Source organism: Lagenorhynchus albirostris, chromosome 3 (genome assembly GCF_949774975.1).
Source record: "Lagenorhynchus albirostris chromosome 3, mLagAlb1.1, whole genome shotgun sequence".
In the NCBI taxonomy this organism is placed as follows: Eukaryota; Metazoa; Chordata; class Mammalia; order Artiodactyla; family Delphinidae; genus Lagenorhynchus; species Lagenorhynchus albirostris.
Window position 1 is genome coordinate 75,535,886 of NC_083097.1, and position 22,609 is coordinate 75,558,494.

Genomic DNA, 22,609 nt, shown 5'->3' on the forward strand with positions numbered 1-22,609 from the left:
CTTTCTGGGAGATGTCAGTGAGCTGGAGTGATGCAGAAGGAGAGCACAAAGATTGCATTTACTAGCCTCCATTCCTTGAGAGGCCGCCTAGATGTGTGCTAAACCAGAAGCCTGCCTCTCTCAGGCCAAAGCTCCTGGATGAGCCAATAGGCCTGTTTCTTAGAAAGACTATGTATGTGTTTCAGTCTGCTATCTATGGGCCTGGCAGTCTGTGGAGATCTCTCTCTTCAATTGTTACAGCCCAGTGAGACCCAGGAACACAAGCCCCCCGTGGCAGCCAAAGCCAGGAGATCATTGGGTGTCCCCTTGACGGCAACCACAGAAGCTGTGGCCCCAGATGCTTGTAAAAGTTCATCCAGGAGATACTAGCGCTCTGAAGCATGGCAGAGGGAGAGTATGCAGATGGCACCTGCCTGCTGGGGTGAGACAGAGGGGGACTGGAAAGGTGGCACCCACTGGAAAGAAAACAAATGATGCCCATCAGCATCTGTCCCTAAGAGTATCCCAGCAGGCCCCTAAATTTGTGTTAAGTTAGATGCCTGTCCCTCAGGCAGATGCTTTAAGATTAACAAATGAGCCTCTTTCACATGAAGTCTGGATGAGATCAGGTGCTTCTGTTTCTGGCCCAGGATGAGTCCTAGCGCATGAATCTTTAATAGACATTTCTCAGATCACTGTAGCCGTGTGGATCTTGTGGATGCAAGCCCTGCTGGTTTTCAAAGCTAGATATTTTGGGATCTCATCTCACAGGTGCAGGTCTTAAATGCTGGGGTGTCTGATGTGGCCTCAAGCTCCAGGTTTTGAGTCCCTTCCTGATTGTGGGTCACCCCACCAGTGGCAAGGTTTATGACAAGATTGTGTCTCAGCCTCTCTTACCCACTTTGATGTGGCTTTTCCTCTTTTGCTCAATGTGTAATTATCACTTAGCTAGTTTTTAGGGTTTTTTTTTCCAGAGGAATTTGTTCCATATGTAGCTGCAGATTCAGTGCATCTGTGAGAGGAGGTGAGTTCAGGCTATTCCTACATTGCCATCTTGAACCAGAACCTCACTGTGCATCTTTATTTAAAATTTGGGTCAGTTTTTTCACATATCTACAACTCTTATTATCTCAAATGGGACTCCAACACAGACCTCATTAAGTGCTTAGAGTGGATTAAATTGTACTCACTGAGAGTCTGGCACAGAGCCTGGCTTATAGTAGCAGCTTAATAAATGACAAAAAATACTAACTCCCAGTTCTTATTCCTAGTCCAGCCCTACTTCCACTTCTCTGCTGGTCCCTCCATGTAGGATATTTCAGTGCCTAAATTCTAACTTGTGATGGACAGACTCCAGGGTGGCTTCCATCATCCCCACCTCCTAGCATTCACACTATTGTGTGATCCCTTCCTCCTGGGTATGAATGGGATGAGTGACTTGCTTTTAACCACTAGAATTTGGTAAAGGAGATGGAATGTGCATGATTAAATGCATGTGATTATGTTACATACAATTGTAACATTGATCTTGCAAGGAGACTCTCTGTCCCTTACTGACTTTGAGGAACAAAGAGGCCATTTTGGCTAGACTCACATGGCAAGAAACTGAGGCCCTGAGTTGATAGCCTGCAAGGTAATGAATGTTGTCAACAATGATGTGAACTTAGAAGTGGCACCTTACCCAGTTGAACCTTAGATGAGACCACAGACCTGGCTGACACCTTCATTGCAGCCTTGTGAGATCCTAAGCAGAGAACCCAGCTAAACCATGCCCAGACACTGGACATAGAGACTATGAGGTGATAAATGTGTATTGTTTCAAGCTGCCAAATTATGATAATATTGTTATGCTGTAGTAATTACTGATACAGATCTTTATTCTTACAAATAATTATTACGATATTTTGAGGGGAAAGGGTTATATCAGTACAAGGTTGTGGATTCTTTAAATTCTGGAGAAACAAGAGTTTACTGCTTTATTGATGATGCTGTTGAAAACATTTCTCAAAGGCAAAGCAGATAGTTTTTATCATTGTGTGGAATAATAGCTGATACTGAATATACAGGTCTCATAGTTCCCCATTAAAATTTAAAAACTTTCAGGCATCATGTTAGGAAAGTTCATCAGTAGAGATACCACTTTTACCAGTTTTTTTTTTAATTGTGGTAAAAAAGACATAATATAAAATCTACCATCTTAACCATTTTTAAGTGTATGGTTCTGTAGTGTTAAATATATTCACACTATTGTAAAACATACCTTCAGAACATTTTTCATCTTGTAAAACTGAAACTCTACCTATTAAACAACCCCTCTTTTCCCCTTCCTCTAGTCCTGAGTAGCCATTACTCTACTTTTTTCTATGAATTTGACTACTTTAGATACCTCATATAAGTAGAATCATACAGCATTTGTCTTTTTGTGACTGTCTTATTTCACCTAGCATAATGCCCTCAAAGTTTATCAATGTTGACAGGGTTTCCTTCCTTTTTTAAGGCTAAATACAACTTTTAAAATGTTTTTTAAACATTATGAAATATTTCAAGAATCATTAAAATCATTTAAAAAAACAAATTTTTTATAAGAAATTCCTATTATAAACTACCTGAAGCTCACTTTGACTTAAGAATCTGTGAACTGACATAGTAGGATATTTAGAGTAAGCAGATGTTATAGACAAAACAGTGATTTACTTTTCCTATTTCTTGGTTGGTAGTTTTATAACATTTTTTCATCGACATGACAAATGTAAAATATCTGAAATACATATTATCATCTATACAGTTGATCCTTGAACAACACAGGGGTTAGGGGTACCTATCCTGTGTGTAACCCATGGTTCTGCATCCACAGATCAATCAATTCAATGTTATGGAGTACTGTAGTACATATCAGTAAAACATCTGCATATAAGTGAACCTGCACAGTTCAAACGTGTGTTGTTAAGAATAAAATGTATTTTATTAGAAATTAATTCATACTATTTTAACACTGCTAGGCCAATAATAGATACCTCTTTAAAATTACATAAAAGTACAGTTAAATAAAACACAGAAGGAAGATAATATTTTATAGGAAGATAACATTTTTGTAATAAGCATATATAGTTATAAAATATTAGGCTTCATTCTTATTGTTAACTTATACAAAAATGTGAGAAAGAGTAATTGTTTTAGAGTACCACTTTTTATCATACTTTAAGAAACATATCAAATGTAAAGTCAAAATGATCTGATAAAACAATAACTTATTTAAATTTCCCAATTATAAATTTTACTGCACTTATGGCTACAGTAATTTCATAGATCAAGCATAGAAGAGAAATCAAATGCAAACTCTTCTCTCTTTTCTACATTTCTCTCCTTTCAACTTATCTCATTCTCCCCTTACTATACTTCTTTCCTTTTGGAAGGGAGCCATATAGACATTTTTTCAAGACAAACTAAATCACTTTCCAGGATTAATACAGAAGTGAACAGATTCAATAAAAAATAGTGTTAACAGATGATCCTTAGATATATTAGAAAACAAAAGGAGCCAATGTGAAATCCTATAACTTTATAAGATTATTTTATTTAGCTTTTGGATCAATTCATTATTTTTTGACTTTCTATTTTAGTGTCTATTCTAATAAAATATAGTTGTGCAGATTTAGTATAGACCATCACTAAGCTGAAGGAATAAAGTCAACCATTGCCTTATGTTTGTTGTTATAGTAACTGTTTATAGATAAGAGAATGTGGAAAGTCTAATTCTCATAAAAATTTCTTAGCATTTTTTAAATGGTCTGCATAAAATTTTTAGAAATTATTTCAACCATGTCTTAAAACACTTGGTTTATGATTATACTGGCCAACTAAAGTACATTCTTTAAAAGTAAAATGTGTTATTTGGCAGGCAGCTGGCTACATGGCCGTTTATGTGTTTTTATGTAAGAGAATAATGCAAGAGATTTTCTAAGGTGTCCTCTGCACTCCAAGCTTTACTCTTTGAAAAATGTCCAAGTACTTTCCTTTGGAAATCATGTAGCCTATACATATTTTATAAAAATCACAGAATGTGGGAACATGAATAACCTGAGAACATCAGAAACAATGATGTTCAATGTCATATGGTCTAAAATAGTTCATGATGTAAGGCTTCTCCCAGATGTCCTATAGGTTGCTCAACAGTCTAATTGTCTTTGCTGTCTTCTTACAATGACAGCCATTTAAACAACTGTGTTTATTAACTGCCCGCTAGATGAATAACTCTATAGTAGGTATCTGGGGAGACTACTGCTATAAAGGGAGATTTCATATTATATTGTAAAGCCTTCAAGGTCTTTTTAATCTAATATCAGGCACTGATGGGAAGAATATAGTAAATACAACCCTACTTGGCATAGAGGCACTAGTACACGTTCCGTTTCCTTCGTGTGTGTGTGTGTGCCTGTGTTCGTGTGTGTGTATCAATGCAATGGAAATAAGAGAAGTAACAGAAACTATGGAACTATGGATAACGAGATTGCTGGAGTGAATTTTGAACGTGATTTTGAGAGAAAGATGGTTTCTAGTTGGGAAAAATGGCAAGCGTGTGGCTTGGATGACAGGCAGTTCGCTGAACGTGGCACTGCTGGTATAGGTTCTGATAGGATATGATTAGAAGTTTGAATCTGATGTTTGAAAAACCACTGTAGGCATAGATATTACTAAAGGTATACTTCAAGAGAGTGCTTTTTGTGGCTCTGATTAAAATAAATTGGATGAGGAAGAGGCTATGGGAAAGGAGACTGGTAAAGTGGTGGGTACTAGAGGCAATTAAGACCTGGACTTGGGCTATGGCTACAAAATTAATTTGAAATTTTCAATTGACCTTCAGGGGGGTATGTGACTCCAACTTAACATCCAAATGTTGTATTTAAAAATCCTTCGGGAAAAGATTTCCAAACATTTTGCCTATTGCCATAGATACTTCAAGACTGAAAGAAAAAAAATAATTCAAAGGGAACACGAGATGGCAGTAGTTATATCATATTAAGAGAAAGACTGAGGAAAGAAAAACATTTGAAATTATTTTAAAAATAAAAAATATGTAGCATTTTATTCTTTACGTGCTGTACTCTTTTTGCGTTCAGAGATTACTCAGTCATTGGTTTCACGCTTCACAGCCCATCAGAGGTTCATTCTGACTAGAGTAAAAATCCTACTCCATTACATGTGATTATTTCCGAAAATAAAACTGTTGCTGTTTTCTGCAGATTACTGTTCCTCTGTGTTATCTGAGGCAGAAGAGTCCTGGATGGTACACATTAGTTTTAGATGTTCCAGCATTGCTTTTTCTTCCTCTTCTAGTCTTTCATCCTTCCTCATTTCCCACCTAAAAGAAAAATCACATCTTAGCATTTTTGTAACTTCCAAACTACAGTCAACACTCAGTTTTTCAGGGTTGAATATGAGCAGTCACTGATTTACTGAGTGTTTGTCCTTCTTTATTCTTTTACTCAGTGCCTCTTGAGCAACATAGTTCCTTGGCACTGCTTCTGCAGAGTGGGGCAGGAGAATGGGAACGGAAGTAGAGTCAAACCAGCTCTACTCCAGGGGGAAGTTTCTAAGTATTGTTTTAAGTGAGTTTTCTATATTTCTATATTTAAAAAATGTATGGCTTCCCAGAATATGCATGCATATGAATACATCTAGAATTAGCAATTAATAAGCAAATATTTTTCATAGTATTTTCCCCTCACTGATCAACATATCAGTGGCTTTAAGTTGCAGAGACATTTGCCAGGAAGACTTTAGCCACAAGAATAATACCAAGCTGAATTGGATATACCTTAAAGGCAGGCCCATCTATTCCTAGAAATAAGATCAGATTTCAAGTAATCAAGTTAAATCACCCAAGAAAAGCAGCAAATTGTCAGCAAGGTTCCATAGAGCATTTGCTAAAGAAAAAAAAAAGAAAAGACTAAAGACTTTCTAATTCTGGATGATTGGGAGATACAGAACAAAATGTTAGGATATGGAACTATATTTGTATATAATCTTGCAAAGTAAATATCACAATAACCCAAGTATTGTTAATCCTTCCTTTCTCTCTTATATATGCCACTGCCCCAGGAATGGCCATGGCATACTTAATCCAGCACTACAACATGGAGTCGTCTGCATATATTTCCTTTTTCTTTTCCTCATTCCTGTTTTTACCAGCCCCTAAGCCATCAACCATGGTATGCTGTCTCAAAAGGATTTTAAAACCAGTGTTGATAATCCTAAAAGACCCTCTGCTAGAAGGGCTTCAAGGGGATAGGATTTCTAACAGATAAGCAGCTGTTCACTGAATGTTTTCCAGAAGCTCCCTATTTTATTATAGTCAGAATTCCTAGATAATAAACAGCCTGTCATACACGAGGAAAGGATAACAATTTGGGGTGAGATTGTTCTGATCTTGTTTGAGTAGTGAAAAGGAGGCAAGGGCATTGCATTTTCCATAGAAACCTGCTAATAGGATCCCTGTTTCCACACAGGTTTCCTTGTTGGAGTGTTGGGTTCAATGCCTGGCCAGCCCTAGGAGGTGAGATATATATATGGCAAAGTAACTGTTCTAGTGATCAGTTTGGGAGAATCTTTTATTTGGGGGCCTTTGTGGATAGCTGTGTGTCAGAGCCAACCAGGAGAGCCATGCTTGGGGAGTGGTTAAGCATAAAGTGTGTCCACGGTAGCATGAGTCCTTATTGTCAGAGAAGCAAGTCCTGGGGGACCCTTACTGCAGGAAAGAGCAACCAACACCAGGCAAGAGGAGGAGGGCCAGAATCTGGAGTGTGAGAAGTTCTCTGAGGCATTCACTATGCCTTCTACTAGGAGAAAAACATCTAAAATCTATGAACTCAAAAGTATCCTGATTAAGAGCACATGCTCTGGAATCACTCTGTCTTTGGGATGAATCCATACCCTTCACGTACTAGTTGAATCACTTCAGGCAAGTTTCTTAACCTCTTCTATGCCTCAGAGTTCTCATCTGTAAAATGTGGTCAAAATAGTTTGATAGGAACACGGTCATGCTCATTTGTGTATGTATTGTCTATGACTGATTTCACTCTACAGTGTCAGATTTTAGTAATTGTGAGTGACACTGACTGAGACCAACTGTCCTACTAAGCCTAAATTATCTACTATTTGGACTTTTACAGAGAATGTTGCTGAATAATGTTCTAGAATGGTGGTTTTAACTGGGGTGACACCACCTCCCTATGGGGAAATGTGGAGAGCATTTTTGGTTGACACAGAGTAGGGAGTGCTTCTAGGACCCAGCGAACAGAGACGGTAAACATCTTTAATATACAGCAAACCTAAACAATAAAGAGTTGTCTTCCTGAAATGTCAATAGCATCCTTGCTGAGCAATATGTGCTCTAGAATGTCCAAAATAATGTTGAAGCATCCCTATTTAATTTGTGATTTTAACTAAAATAGTGTTTAGTGTTTCACTGCTTAGAATACTATTTGCTGAAGAGTAGAGGTTTTGAAGTCAGGTGCTGGATTTGAATCCCTTACAAGCTGTGTGGCCTTGGGCAAGCCAGATGAAGTGTACTTCAGTTTCCTTATCAATAAAATGGGAATAATAACAGCGCCTGCTTCATAGAGTTGCCGTCAGAATGAAATGACTAAGTATACATAAAACATACAAAGTAGTGCACAGTTCATAGCAAACACTCAATAAGTGATAACTGTTAGTAGTAGTATCATGATCATTTGGCATATTGGTTAAAGTTGCAAATAACAGAAATCCTGACTGTGGTAGTTTACACAAACAAGTGTTTATTTTTCTCACATAATAAGAAATCCAGAGGTGGGTGACTATGGCATGGGTTATGTAGCTTGACAGCAGCAGGGCTGGTGCCTCTGTGTTTTCTTGTGCTTTACATCATGGTTCCAAGATGACTGTTGTAGCTTCAGCGTCATGTCCTTGTTTTCAGGCAGGAAAAAGGAGGAAGGGGCTAGAGCTGCACCTGACTCATTTTATCAGGGAAATAAAACCTTTCCCAGATTCCTCCCAGCAGACACTGTAGCCACACTGTCTAGGTTTGAATCCTGATTCTGCCTTTTACTGACTGTGTGATATTGGGCAAGTTTTTAACCTCTCTGTGCCTTAGCTGTCTCATATGCAAAATAGGGGATGCTATTTTTAGCAACTTTTAAACATCCTTATTGGAGTATAATTGCTTTACAATGTTGTGTTAGTTTCTGTTGTATAACAAAGTGAATCAGCTATATGTATACATATATCCCCATATCCCCTCCCACCCTCTCATGGTATACATCTTAATGCATTATTATAAATAGTAGGTGAGCTATGAATTCATAAAATGTTGCTATTATTTTATGAGACTCTACTTGTATCAAGTGGCTTCCCCACAGCTCCTACCTTGATGTTCCTTCTCCTACCCTGTGCCCTTCATATCGTTTTATCTGATAAATTCCCTGTTTTTATAAACATGTGGGTAAGATGAAGTTGCTACATATTACAGTGGTTTTACTCAGTGTTCAGTTATACATTTCTACGATCATGTTGTTGTTGCCTCTTGTTTTTCACAAGGGAGACATTTCTTGCCAGTTCACTCTGTTCAGCCTAGCATGGCCAGGGCTGTTTTTGCTCTCCTGTAATCCCTTTGTTGTATTTTTCAAGTACAGTCTATAATGATGGCATTCGATCATATTATTGGCATTTCTCCTGAAACACCAATAAAACACTTGGATATAAAAATGTAACTAGAAATAAGCCTCCTGATTTAATGTTATTAAACATTTATGTAGTACTTCATATTTACAAAGTGCTTTATATTATTTATTAGTTAATTTCACTGTTAAACAACATTAACCATCTGGCCAAATTAATGATTTCAAATTGTCCTACTAGTTGGTATCTGAGGAGTGAAAAGTGAAGTCATATTGGACGTTATTCTTCTCAATCAACCCTTTTTGTCCTTCTCCTCTGTACAGCACAGTACAGACTGGCTTCAAAGGGAGGTTCAAATCAGAGGGGAAAATTATGTCTCTGTTCTCTTCTTCCTGCTGTCCTATAAATGCGGGTTTTCTTCAGGATTCAGTCCTAGACTATTTTCTCTTCTCTCTTGGAAAGCCCCACATCTAACCCCACATATTCAGATGTTGTCTCCACATCTGTAATTCATGTCTCCCAAACAGTAATTCAGTATCTTTAAAATTCATTTTCGTCCCAAGCTCTCTAAATTCAACTACTTGATGTTATTTTCACTCCCATTCCAATTATATTCATCATTCATATATTTTTTCATATATATATTTTTCGCTTATTCAAACTGACCATTAGCCCCCCACACTCAGTAACACAGGGTCTGAAGTTCACAAAGTAATTTACGCCTCTACTTCCAATCTTGTCTGCACTGTCAGTCTCCAGTTAAGGGACAACTTACTCTGCAGTCATTCTCACATTCCTCCCTCTGCAATCAGTCCACAGTTCGGGTGCTGTGATAGTGTGATTTGTAATAAGAAAAATTTTAATCTTCTTGCCAATTTCTGGCACAGAGGTCCTAAAACCCTTGGAATTTACTGTGCGGAGAGCTATAAAGGTGTCTTTTGTTATGTTAATGGAAGCACCTAGGGTTGGAGGCTGGTTACCAGTGGAACCAACCACATGATTAGAGAGCTGGAATTTTTAGTCCCACCCTCCACCTCCGGGGAGAGGGGCTGGAGATTAAATTCCATCACCGATGACCAATGATTTAGTCAATTATGCCTGTGTAATGAAGCCTCCATAAAAATCTAAAAGGAGAGGGTACAGAGAGATTCCAAGTTGGTAAACACATGGAGATTTGTGGAGAGTGGCATGCTGGGAGAGAGAGCATGGAAGCTCCACTTCCTTTCCCCATGCCTTGCCCTAGGTATCTCTTCCATCTGGCTGTTCCTGAGTTATATCCTTTTAAAATAAACCAGTAATCTAGTAAGTAAAAAATTTCTCTGAGTTCTGTAAGCTGCTCTATCAAATTAATGGAACCCAAGGAGGGGGTCAGTGGAACTTCCAATCTGTAGCCAGGTCTGTCAGAAGCCTAGGTGACAACCTGGACTTGCAATTGGCATCTGAAGTTCGGAGGCAGAGGGTAATCCTGTAGGAAGAAGCCCTTAACCTATGGGATCTGATGTCATCTCCAGGTAGTCCCAGAACTGTGTTGAATTATGAGACACCCAGCTGGTGGCAGAGAATTACCTGGTGATATGGAAAAAAAACCCTCCACACATTGGAAATGGGTACAGAATCATAGGTGCTCATGATTTTATTGCCTGAACAGTGCAGTATTCCCCAGATATTCAGAGCTCAAGCCTCACACCACTGCTACACCAAACCTTCAATGACTGCCCTGCCCAAAGAGTTTATTAAGTCTTAGTGTTCTACCTCAGCAGTAGTTCTGTTTAGCTGCCACCATCTCTCCTCAGGGAGAAGATGATTCTCCGTATTGCCTTTGGACTTATGTTTTCCCACATTTGCATGTCTACTTTTGCTATTCCATTCACTTGAAACGCCTTTCCATATATCCCAAACCTGCTCATTCTTCAGACTCAGTCCATATCTCACCTCTTTCATAAAGTCCTTCCCAACTACCTAACCCTGATGTGATTGTCCTCCTTTGAGTCCTATAGTACCTAATATCAGCACTATTTTGGTAAATTAACCATATATTGCTTTGTTACTTCTATTACTTTCTTGAGTGATTACATTGCTTTTTTTTTTTCACATGTAGTATTTTTCTTTAATATTTATTTGTTTATTTGGCTGCGCCGGGTCTTAGTTGCAGCTTGCAGGATCTTTAGTTGTGGCATGTGGGATCCTTAGTTGCGGCATGCAAACTCTTAGTTGCAGCATGTGGGACCTAGTTTCCTGACCAGGGATCGAACCTGGGCCCCCTGCATTGGGAGCATGGAGTCTTAGCCACTGGACCACCAGGGAAGTCCCCATGTATAGTATGGTTTCATCTATATTTTCAGTTCCTTGAGGAAGACTTTTAATTATAACTTTTACTACAATTTTTTTTTCAAAGAAGATATTTCAAATAGCAAACAACATATTGCTTTGTACACTATACTCTGTACACTTTAAGCACTCACAAAATATCTGTTGATTGCTATGTGTTAGAAGCTTAGATGTTCCTATGTTATTCTTAGCTGGATTGAAGAAATAATAATCTTTAACCTCTAGTGTCACAACAGGTGGTAGTTGGTATCTAGAATAGGTACTGTTAAATTGTTATTTGTATGAATCATAAATATGAGGACTCTAAGAGCCTTAAAATTAGTCTCCTCATCCTTTGTTTCTACATCATTAGTTGATTCTTAAGGTGTTAAACTCAGTGATCATACCAAAAGACAACAACTTCTTGAAAGTTCATTCATTTACTAATCATCTCCATACCAGTTCTTAGGATATGCTGCTGTAGATATAGAAGAAATAGAAGACTGGCCCAATTAGCAAAACTCTGGGAAACTCTGTCTCAATGAATGGTAATGGTAGGAAATTAACTGTAGTGCACCTCTACATAAAAAACTGAAATTAGAGGACCTTCTAAGTTACTATGTTGGGCTTTTAGTACATATATAGCTTATGTTATGAGAGATCTGCTTTGGTTTGTAGTTTATTTGGTATTTATCACAATGAGCCACATTTTAGAACAGTTTTACTGTGTATAATTAATTTGCCCATTCATCCAGCAAACATTTACTGAGTACCTGCTAACCTCAAAACACTGGGCTAGGTAATGTAGAGGTGAGTTGAGCTGGTTATGGTCTTCTCTTCAGGGAGCTTATTCAGACCAAAAGAGGTCGTCATATGGGCTTGACTGAGTAATTATTCTAAATCCATATTCAAAATCCCATAAGGATTTTGTAGAATATTTCAGTTTAGGTATGAAATGTCAGTGAAAATATAAGGCACTGGTGCCATTTCCTTAGGCTTTATCTTAGCAATTGTTTGTGGGAAAGGCATAATTCAGGCATTTCTTCCTTCACTCATGAAGCAATCTGTGGTAGTCTTGGGGAGTAATTCATGTCCTTCCTCATTCACTGGAAAGGTAGCAACATTAATGACAGAATGCCTCCTCACTTTTTAAAGGTCATTATCAAATCCTATGGTAAAATTGGAAACTATAGAATTTGATGTCCTTCTTTAAAGACGTTTCTGTAGAAAGGTGATTCTGAACAGCACTTAATCCCAAAGGACAAACTTTAGGGAGGGGACAGATAAAATGCTATCCTAAATTTGAGAAAAACTTCATGAATATTGTGATTCATGAATAACTATGGGAAATCTATTATAAACCAGAAAATCAGCTTTGAATGTAATCACCATGAATATAAATGGCACCATTTTTTAGTAGCTCTTTTTATCCACATAAACCACAGAATTAGAGTCTCTTAACTTTGGAGACAGGTCTTTATAATACTATACTTGATAGATGAGACCTACCTACTTTTTTTTTAAAATTATTTATTTATTTTTGGTTGTGTTGGGTCTTTGTTGCTGTGCGCAGACTTCCTGTAGTTGCCTCGAGCGGGGTCTACTCTTCATTGCGGCATGTGGTCTTCTCACTGTGGTGGCTTCTCTTGTTGCGGAGCACGGGCCCTAGGCATGCGGGCTTCAGTAGTTGTGGCACGCGGGCTCAGTAGTTGTGGCACGCAGCCTCACTAGTTGTGGCTCGCGGGCTTTAGAGTGCAGGCTCAGTAGTTGTGGCACACGGGCTTAGTTGCTCTGCGGCATGTGGAATCTTCCCGGACCAGGGATTGAACCGATATCTCCTCATTGGCAGGCGGATTATTAACCACTGCACAACCAGGGAAGTCCTGAGACCTCCCTACTTTCTGATATGTTCTCCAGACAAGGCAGATCCACAACCACATTTACCTAATGTTTTAGAACCGAAGTTTTAAGAAATGTATATAGTTTCAGTTCATCTTCCTTATCATACATTTGGTGAAAATGGAGAAATTGTTATTCTTTTCATGTAACATAGACAATTGATTTATTGCTTAGTTTTATCTTCTCCAAAAAGAATAGTTTAGAATTTCCTTCAATGTAGTAATTTTTTTTTTTTTTTTTTTGCGATACGCGGGCCTCTCACTGTTGTGGCCTCTCCCGTTGTGGAGCACAGGCTCCAGACGCGCAGGCTCAGCGGCCATGGCTCACAGGCCTAGCCGCTCCGCGGCATGTGGGATCTTCCCAGACCGGAGCACGAACCCATGTCCCCTGCATCGGCAGGCGGACTCTCAAGCACTGTGCCACCAGGGAAGCCCCTAGATAGTAATTTTTAATACTTTAAAAGTTTTGTTTTTCTCTGAACTTTGTATTGAATCTCTAAAGTAGTTAAATAATAGGAATCATACATGGGAGCTACGAGGCCTTATACCATTTTCAGTAGGAGCATTAGGAAATGAGAGGATGGCAAAAAATCTCACTTTGATGAGGGATCAGAGAGAGCTTTGCAAACTTATTTCTAAATTAAGTTAGTTATTCCCTCAAGCTAATTAAGGTATACTAGTTTGGGGAGAATTCAGTAGGAAAAATGAAAGCATTAAGGTAACTCATTCAAACAAAAAGGTCAAAAACGCTTAAGAATATCATTTATTTGTACTGTTTTATTTTCAAACTTAGAATAGAGATTTTATTTTGAATATTATAGAGGTTTTTGTGAACTGTAAAGGATGTTCAGTATTTATAGAATACAATAAATGGAAATCACATCCTGGCCTTTGGAAGTTACAAAACATAAGCATTTCTTAAAATAAAGTGAGTTATTCCAACTCCTGTCAACTTACTTTGCCTCAATTTAACACTTCAATATCCAGAAAATAAGGTTTGTCTGTTTATGAAAATACATCACAGTTTGTTAATATACCACTTAGAACCCCTGAAACCCAATGCTATCTACATTTAATGTATAGAAATATATAGAAATAAATAGAATAAATGAATAGTGAAATATATATTAAATATATATATATAAATACACACATCTGAAATCCATACTCAATATAATTAAATATCAAAACTTGCCATCATGAATTAGCAGGTTGGTTGCTTGCTTTAGCCAAGAATTTGTTATATGTTTATGATAACTAGCTATATATGCAGTTTATCTAGCTATTTCTGCAAGAATTCAAATGGATGTTCTTTTATAAGGTAGTTGATTTCTTTTGCTACTACTAATACAGTAAAATGAATCGTTCCAAGCTAGGAACAAGCAGCAAAACCCTTAATTTGAACTTATAGTCTACAGAGACTATCTGCAACACAACTTAACTTTCCAGCAATTTGTTTTAATTAATATGATTTTTTCTATGTATTTAAGTGGGAGAGTTATATACCAACCAATGGGACAAGTAAGAATGCTAACCGTAACATTTTAAATACTATGGCTTAGGGAAAACATAAATGGAAGCATAGCCATCAGTACTAATGGAAGCTGAACTTTTCCGTTACCAGTAAATTACCCATATTTCCAGAGACTTTTTTCTCCAGTGGATTTTTAAAAATTCTAAGAGTTTAGATAGAAGTCCAAGGTCATGCTATTTGGCTAGCACTCACTGCTGATACAGAAGAAATGCCCTTTGCTAGGAGAAGTGTCAAGACTGCTGTATATCGTGAGAACCATATTGCTCTTTTTTTCTCAACAATGTATTTTTCTCAGAGTAATGTACAATTTAATGAATAAAAAAGTCTTTTTCTTTTCTAGCTAAATTTGATGTACTTGGAAGTTTTCATGGACTGTGTTCTATAGACACTTGGTGTCTATCCCATTTACTAAACTGCTATGTTAAAAGTTACATAAGCTATGCCAAGAAATGTTATTCTTGCTCCAAAAATGATTGTTTAAAAAGTCTTATTTTCATCAAGAAGAAAAGGATTACATATTTGCAACTCTAAAACTTCTAAAAATTGAATGCATTTATACTAGCCATGTAAAGCTGATGACAACCCAGGCATCACAGGTTGATTTGGCAAGCAGACTGGCACAAGGCTAACTAACCACTGCATAACCACTTCTGGGGATAACAATCTGATTGAAAGCACTATTTATAAACGTGAGCTCTATCAGCTGAAATGCCTGGTTGCAACCTCTCATTCAAATTAATAGCATCATCATGTTTAGAAAAGGATTTGAAATATAGACCTGGCTCATATTTTATTTAAAATTGGCTAAAAATTTAGAAAGTTTAAAACTGTTCTAGAACCTAGGAGAAAATGAGAGCTCTACATGGTTAATGGTGCCATTATTCTTCATTGAGTCACTGCCTATGTATTCATATTCACATAGTATCCAACATTCTTTCATTACTGAATGAATGAAATTATTTACTGAATGCCTACTATGTACTGGCACTGGGGGGGTTTGGAGCATATAATTATGACAGCTAACGCTTACTTAGCAATTTCAATGTGCCAGGCACTGTTCTAAGGACTTTGCATATAGTAATTCATTTAGCCCTCACAGCAACTTTAATTAATTTAAATTTTTTTTATTTTATATTGGAGTATAGTTGATTAACAATGTTGTGTTAGTTTCAGGTATACAGCAAAGTGATTCAGTTATACATATACATGTATCTATTCTTTTTCAAATTATTTTCCCATTTAGGTTATTACAGAATATTGAGCAGAATTCCGTACGCTATACAGTAGGTCCTTGTTGGTTACCTGTATTAAATATACCAGTGTATACAGTGTCAACCCCAAACTCCCAATCTATCCCTCCCCCCCACCCTTCCCCCCTGGTAACCATAAGTTCATGCTCTAAGTCTGTGAGTCTATTTCTGTTTTGTAAATAAGTTAATTTGTGTCATTTTTTGTTTTAGATTCCACATATAACTGATACCATATGATATTTGTCTTTCTCTGTCTGACTTACTTCACTTAGTATGATAATCTCTAGGTCCATCCATGTTGCTGCAAATGGTATTATTTCATTATTTTTATGGCTGAATAATATTCCTTTGTATATATATATACCACATCTTCTTTATCCATTCCTCTGTCAGTGGACATTTAGGTTGCTTCTGTGTCTTGGCTGTTGTAAACAGTGCTGCAGTGAGCATTGGGGTGCATGTATCTTTTCGAATTACGGTTTTCTCCAGATATATGCCCAGAAGTGGGATTGCTGGATGATGTGGTAGTTCTATTTTTAGTTTTTTAAGGAACCTTCATACTATTCTCCATAGTGTCTGTACCAATTTACATTCTGACCAACAGTGTAGGAGGGTTCCCTTTTCTCCACACCCGCTAAAGCATATATTGTTTGTAGACTTTTTGATGATGGCCATTCTGACCAGTGTGACATGGTACCTCATTGTAGTTTTGATTTGCATTTCTCTAATAATTATCGATGTTGAGCATCTTTTCATGTGCCTCTTGACCATCTGTATGTCTTCTTTGAAGAAATGTCTATTTAGATCTGCCCATTTTTTGATTGGGTTGTTTGTTTTTTGTTTTTTTGATATTGAGGTGCATGAGCTGTTTGTATAGTTTGGAGATTAATTCCTTGTTGGTCACTTCATTTGCAAATATTTTCTTCATTCTGTGGGTTCTCTTTTTGTTTATGGTTTCCTTTGCTGTGTAAAAGCTTTTAAGATTAATTAGGTCCCATTTGTTTATTTTTGTTTTATTTTCATTACTCTAGGAGGTGGATCCAAAAAGATATAGCTGCAATTTATGTCAAAGAGTGTTCTGCCTATGTTTTCCTCTAAGAGTTTTATAGTATCCAGTTTTACATTTAGGTCTTTAATCCATTTTGATTTTATTTTTTGTGTATGGTGTTAGAGAATGTTCTAATTTCATTCTTTTACATGTAGCTGTCCAGTTTTCCCAGCACCACTTATTGAAGAGACTGTCTTTTCTCCATTGTATATCCTTGCCTCTTTGTTGTAGATTAATTGACCATAGGTGTGTGGGTTTATTTCTGGGCCTTCTGTCCTGTTCCATTGATCTATATGTCTGTTTTTGTTCCAGTACCATACTATTTTGATGACTATAGCTTTGTACTATACTCTGAAGTCAAGGAGCCTGATTCCTCCAGCTCTGTTTTTCTTTCTCAAGATTGCTTTGGCTATTCGGGGTCTTTTGTGTCTCCATACAAATTTTAAGATTTTTTGTTCTAGTTCTGTGCAAAATACCATTGGTAATTTGGTAGGGGTGGCACTGAATATGTAGATTGCCTTGGGTAGTATAGTCATTTTGACAATATTGCTTCTTCCAATTCAGGAACATGGTATATCTTTCCATCTGTATCATCTTCAGTTCCTTTCATCAGCGTTTTACAGGTTTCCAAGTACAGGTCTTTTGCCTCCTTAGGTAGGTTTATTCCTAGGTATTTTATTCTTTTTAATGCAATGGTAAATGGGATTGTTTCTTTAATTTCTCTTTCTGGTCTTTTGTTTTTAGTGTATAGAAATGCAACAGATTTCTGTGTATTAATTTTGTATTCTTCACCTTTACCGAATTCATTGATGAGCTCTAGTAGTTTTCTGGTAGCATCTTTAGGATTTTCTATGTATAGAATCATCTCATCTGCAAATCGTGACAGTTTTACTTCTTGTCTTCCAATTTGGGTTCCTTTTATTTCTTTTTATTCTCTGATTGTCATGGCTCAGACTTCCAAAACTATATTGAATAAAAGTGGTGAGAGTGCATACCCTTGTGTTATTCCTGATCTCAGAGGAAATGCTTTCAGCTTTTCACCTTTGAGTATGATGTTAGTGGTAGGTTTGTCATATATGGCCTTTATTATGTTGAGGTATGTTCCCTCTATTCCCACTTTCTGGAGAGCTTTTTAATCATAAAGGGTGTCGAATTTTGTCAAAAGCTTTTTCTACATCTATTGAGATGATCTTATGGTTTTTATTCTTCAATTTCTTGATGTGGTATATCACACTGATTGATTTGCAGATGTTGAAAAATCCTTGATTCTCTAGGATAAATCCCACTTGATCATGGTGTATGAACCTTTTAATGTACTATTGAATTCAGTTTGCTAGTATTTTGTTGAGGATTTTTGCATCTGTGTTCATCAGTGATATTGGCCTATAATTTTCTTTTTTTGTGATATCTTTGTCTGCTTTTGGTGTCAGGGTGATGGTGTCCCTCACAGAATGAGCTTGGGAGTGTTCCTTCCTCTGCTGATTTTTGGAATAGTTTCAGAAGGATAGGTGTTAAGTCTTCTCTAAATGTTTGCTAGAATTTGCCCGTGAAGCCATCTGGTCCTGGACTTTTGTCTGTTGGGGATTTTTTAATCACAGTTTCAATTTCAGTACTTGTGATTGGTTTGTTCATATTTGTGTGTGGATGATTTCCTACCTTTACTGCATGTTTGCCTTTACTAGTGGGCTCTTCCATTTGTAATTTTCTTGTTTCTCGTGGTGGCCTTTTCTTTTTCACCTAGAGAATTTCTTTTATCATTTGTTGCAAAGCTGGTGTGGTGGTGCTGAATTCTCTTAGCTTTTGCTTGTCTGTAAAGCTTTTGATTTCTCCATCAAATCTGAAAGAGAGCCTTGCTGGATAGAGTGTTCTTGGTTATAGGTTCTTCCCTTTCCTCACTGTAAATATATCATGTCACTCCCTTCTGGTTTGCGGGGTTTCTGCTGAGAAATCAGCTGATAACCTTATGGGAATTCCCTTGTATGTTATTTGTTGCTTTTAATATTTTCTCTTGTTGTTAATTTTTGTCAGCTTGATTAGTATGCATCTCAGCATGTTCCTCCTTGTCCGTCCTGCCTGCGGCTGTCTGAGCTTCTTGGACTTGGGTGACTGTTTCCATTCCCATGTTAGGGAAGTTTTCAGCTATTATCCTTCAGATATTTTCTCAGGTCATTTCTCTCTCTCTTCTCCTTCTGCAGTACCTATAATGAGAATGTTGATGCATTTAATGTTGTCCCAGGTCTCTGAGACTGTCCTTGTTTCTTTTCATTCTTTTTCTTTATTTTGTTTCATGGCAGTGATTTCTACCATTCTTTCAGCTCACTTATTCTTTCTTCTGCTTCAGTTATTCTGCTATTGATTCCTTCTAGTATATTTTTCATTTTAGTTATTGTACTGTTCATCTCTGTTTGTTTTTTCTTTAGTTCCCCTAGGTCTTTGTTAAACATTTCTTGTATCTTTTTGATCTGTACCTCCATTCTTTTTCTGAGATCATGTATCATTTTTACTATCATTATTCTGAATTCTTTTTTGGGTAGATTGCCTATCTCCACTTCACCTAGTTGTTCTTCTGAGGTTTTACCTTATTCCTTCAACTGGGACATATTCCTCTGCCATCCCATTTTGTCTAACTTTCTTTGATTGTGGTTTCCATTATGCAGGCTGCAGGGTTGTAGTTCTTCTTGCTTCTGCTTCTGACTCCACAGTGGATGAGGCTGTCTAAGAGGCTTGTGCAGGCTTCCTGGTGGGAAGGACTGGTTCTTGCCCACTGGTGGGTGGAGCTGGGTCTTGTCCCCCTGATGGGCAGGGCTGTGTCAAGGGGTGTGTTTATTGGGCAGCTGTGTGCTCAGGAAGACTTTAAGCAACCTGTCTGCTGATGGGTGGGGCTGTGTTCCTGCCCTGTTGGTTGTTTGGCCTGAGTCATCCCAGCACTGGATCCTACAGGCTGTGGGGTGGGGCCAGGTCTTGGTGGGAAAATGGCCTCCAGGAGTGCCCATGCTAATGAGTACTCCTCAGAACTACTGCCGCTAGTGTTTTTGTCTCCACAGTGAGCCACAGCCACACCACACCTCTGCAAGAGACCCTCCAATACTAGCAGGTAGGTCTGGCCCAGTGTCTTATGAAGTCACTGCTTTTTTTTCCTGGGTCCTGGTGTGCACAAGACCTTGTGTGTGCCCTCCAAGAGTGGAGTTTCTGTTTCCTCCAGTCCCGTGGAATTCCTGTGATCACACCCTGCTGGCCTTCAAAGCCAGATTCTCTTGGGGCTCCTCCTCCAATTGCCAGACCCCCAGGCTGGGGATCCTGACGTGGGACTCAGGACTTTCATGCCTGTGGCAGAACTTCTGTGGTATAATTATTTTCCAGTTTGTGGGTCACCCACCCAGTGAGTATGGGATTTGATTTTATTGTGATTGCACCCCTCCTGCTGTCTCGTTGTGGCTTCTTCTTTGTCTTTGGATGTAGAGTATCTTTTTTGGTAGGTTCCACCATTTTTTTTGTTGATGGTTGTTCAGCAGTTAGTTGTAATTTCGGTGTTTTTGTAAGAAGAGGTGAGTTCACGTCCTACTACTCCACCATCTTGTCTTTGTCTAGCAACTTTAATTATTGCCACACACGAGGAGTTACCCAGGGTCACACAGCTGGTCCGTGGTGGAGCCAGGATTCTAACCCAAGCAGCTGGCTCTAGAGTTAATGCTCTTACCCACTATAGTACATCTACTGCAACCTATGTCTCTGTGTCTCCTATAATAATAAGTGAAATGTGAGCTGCTCACAGTTTAAGACCAGTTAATATCCACTGTGTATTATTAATTATCCTATTAATTAACAAATTATCCTATCCTATTAATTAACAAATTAATTAATAGGAAAAAAAAACAACAACAGTCTCTTTGCACCCCATGATGGCAGGCCAGAACTGGAAGACCTGATATATTTCAGACCCACTTGAGTTGAGATGCCTCAACTTTTACAGTGGTGGCAGATTAGGAGCCTCTCAAGACAACTCCCATTGCTTCAGCTCTTTGGGGATGATGGGACCACTTCCTCACTTCCCATCCTTACTCCTGGGGAACTAATTAGAAGTACTGCTTCCTCTAACTTCATGCTGATATCAAGGAGGTTGAGAGGCATGATAAACAAGATCTTGGGGCTTCCCTGGTGGCGCAGTGGTTGAGAGTCCGCCTGCCGATGCAGGGGACACACGTTCGTGCCCCAGTCCGGGAAAATCCCACATGCTGCGGAGTGGCTGGGCCCGTGAGCCATGGCCACTGAGCTTGCATGTCCGCAGCCTGTGCTCCGCAGTGGGAGAGGCCACAACAGTGAGAGGCCCACGTACCACAAAAAAAAAAAAAAAAAATCTTTACCCTCAAAGAACTTATATTTGAATGGATATCAAAGCTATTTCAAGAAATGTTTTCATCTTATGGCCCCTTCAGTAAGCTGTGGTGCCCTCTTCAATAGCTACACAAAATGTGGAGTATATTATGTGTCCAGACTTGGTCACTCTTTCCAAGATTCTTGCTGTTTCAGCTTAGGATATTTAACATGAAATCACCACTGCAATGTGGTGCCTCCATAGATGAATTTTAAGTTTTAATAATTTTTCATTTTCACCTTTGAGAGTAGCTTTGTATACATTTTAAAAATTAAAAAATCAAAGCAAAACACGGCCAACACTTTGATGTGAGTCCAAGCTTTGGTAAAATGCATAAAAGTAACACCAAGTCCAAGAGAAATTGAAACTCTAAGCACGTTTTGCTTGCATTCATTCCTTGTTTCTAATTTAATAAATATTTCCCAGAATGGAGTTTGTAAATCAAAGTAAATATATATATATATATATATAAATATATATAAAATGCTTACTTATTCCCTTTTGGGTTCTATGTCAATTGTGTACATTTCATAAATATAAACATAAGACATATTTGCTAAGGAATTACATTTGTTGATGTGGCAACCTCATGGCTTAAAGTATAAAAAATTCATACCTTGTCAATTATGAATTGCATTTCCCCCGTTTGTATAGAATATGGAATTTTTTTGAGTACTGGCTAAAAATGTACATGATACTATTTCAGAGGTAAGTATTGCTTAAAAAAAAAATCAACATCACCCTGCCTTAAGAGATGAAACATCTGAAAACTATAATCCTTTTAAATAAATTTTTAAAAATCTATTCTTTGCTCATTTATTCAGCTTTCTTCTCACTATAGCCAATTACCAACCTTATCAGTCCATTTCCTTTTATTTATATTTTAGTCGAATGAGTGTCATGACAGGAAGGAAGTATGAATACCCTTTAATACTTACAGATTTTTTTTCAAATTTAAACATCTTTCTTGCTAAGCAGAATTAATGCACTGACTCACTCCCACAGCTATCACCCTGGATGCCCTTTTTCTATTTCATTACCATTTTGTGTATGAACACATCACTGGTGTGGTATTTATCTTGATAAGTAGTGAAAAAACAGTCTTGCCTCAAAAAGCCATGCCATGTTTCCAGCCCTTGTTTATAAGGCATCTTCCAGCAGCAATCTCACTGCAGAGTTGCATGTACTAAATGGTGGCCCAACTCAGATCACTGGTATTCTCCCTGAGTAAAATCCTATGTATGCTGTCAATTTAATTGGTGCCACAGATAACTGTGACCCTTTTTCCCCTTCAACTGCTTATAGTCATTTTAAGATCTGTCATCACAGCTTAAGGTATGATTATGTCTAATAATGCTTTATTTTGCAGTGGGTATATCACAGTTATTGCCATATACAGAAAATTCTGACTGACATTTCCAGAGCTTTTTGGTGACAGAGTAAGTAAAGCAGTATATTACCTCTTTCTATGACTGCCAGGTGAATAACCCAACACAACTACCTAATATCTTGAGAGAAGGCTTTACTATTTCGGAGAGCCTTTTCCCCCATTTCACATCCCCACAG

The 22,609-nt window shown here is 37.9% G+C and overlaps 1 long non-coding RNA gene across 2 annotated transcripts in view; it reads left to right on the forward strand.

The window, feature by feature from the left end:
• Positions 1-22,609, forward strand: part of LOC132516949 (uncharacterized) — a 58,084-nt gene that overhangs the window by 26,513 nt on the left and 8,962 nt on the right. Inside the window, exons 4-5 of one of the 2 annotated variants that reach the window (XR_009539535.1) lie at positions 19,716-19,765; positions 22,413-22,482. This is a non-coding gene — a long non-coding RNA (uncharacterized LOC132516949). Of the gene's footprint in view, positions 1-19,627; positions 19,766-22,412; positions 22,483-22,609 lie in introns of those variants that run through there. The other variant, XR_009539534.1, reaches the window with a different exon arrangement.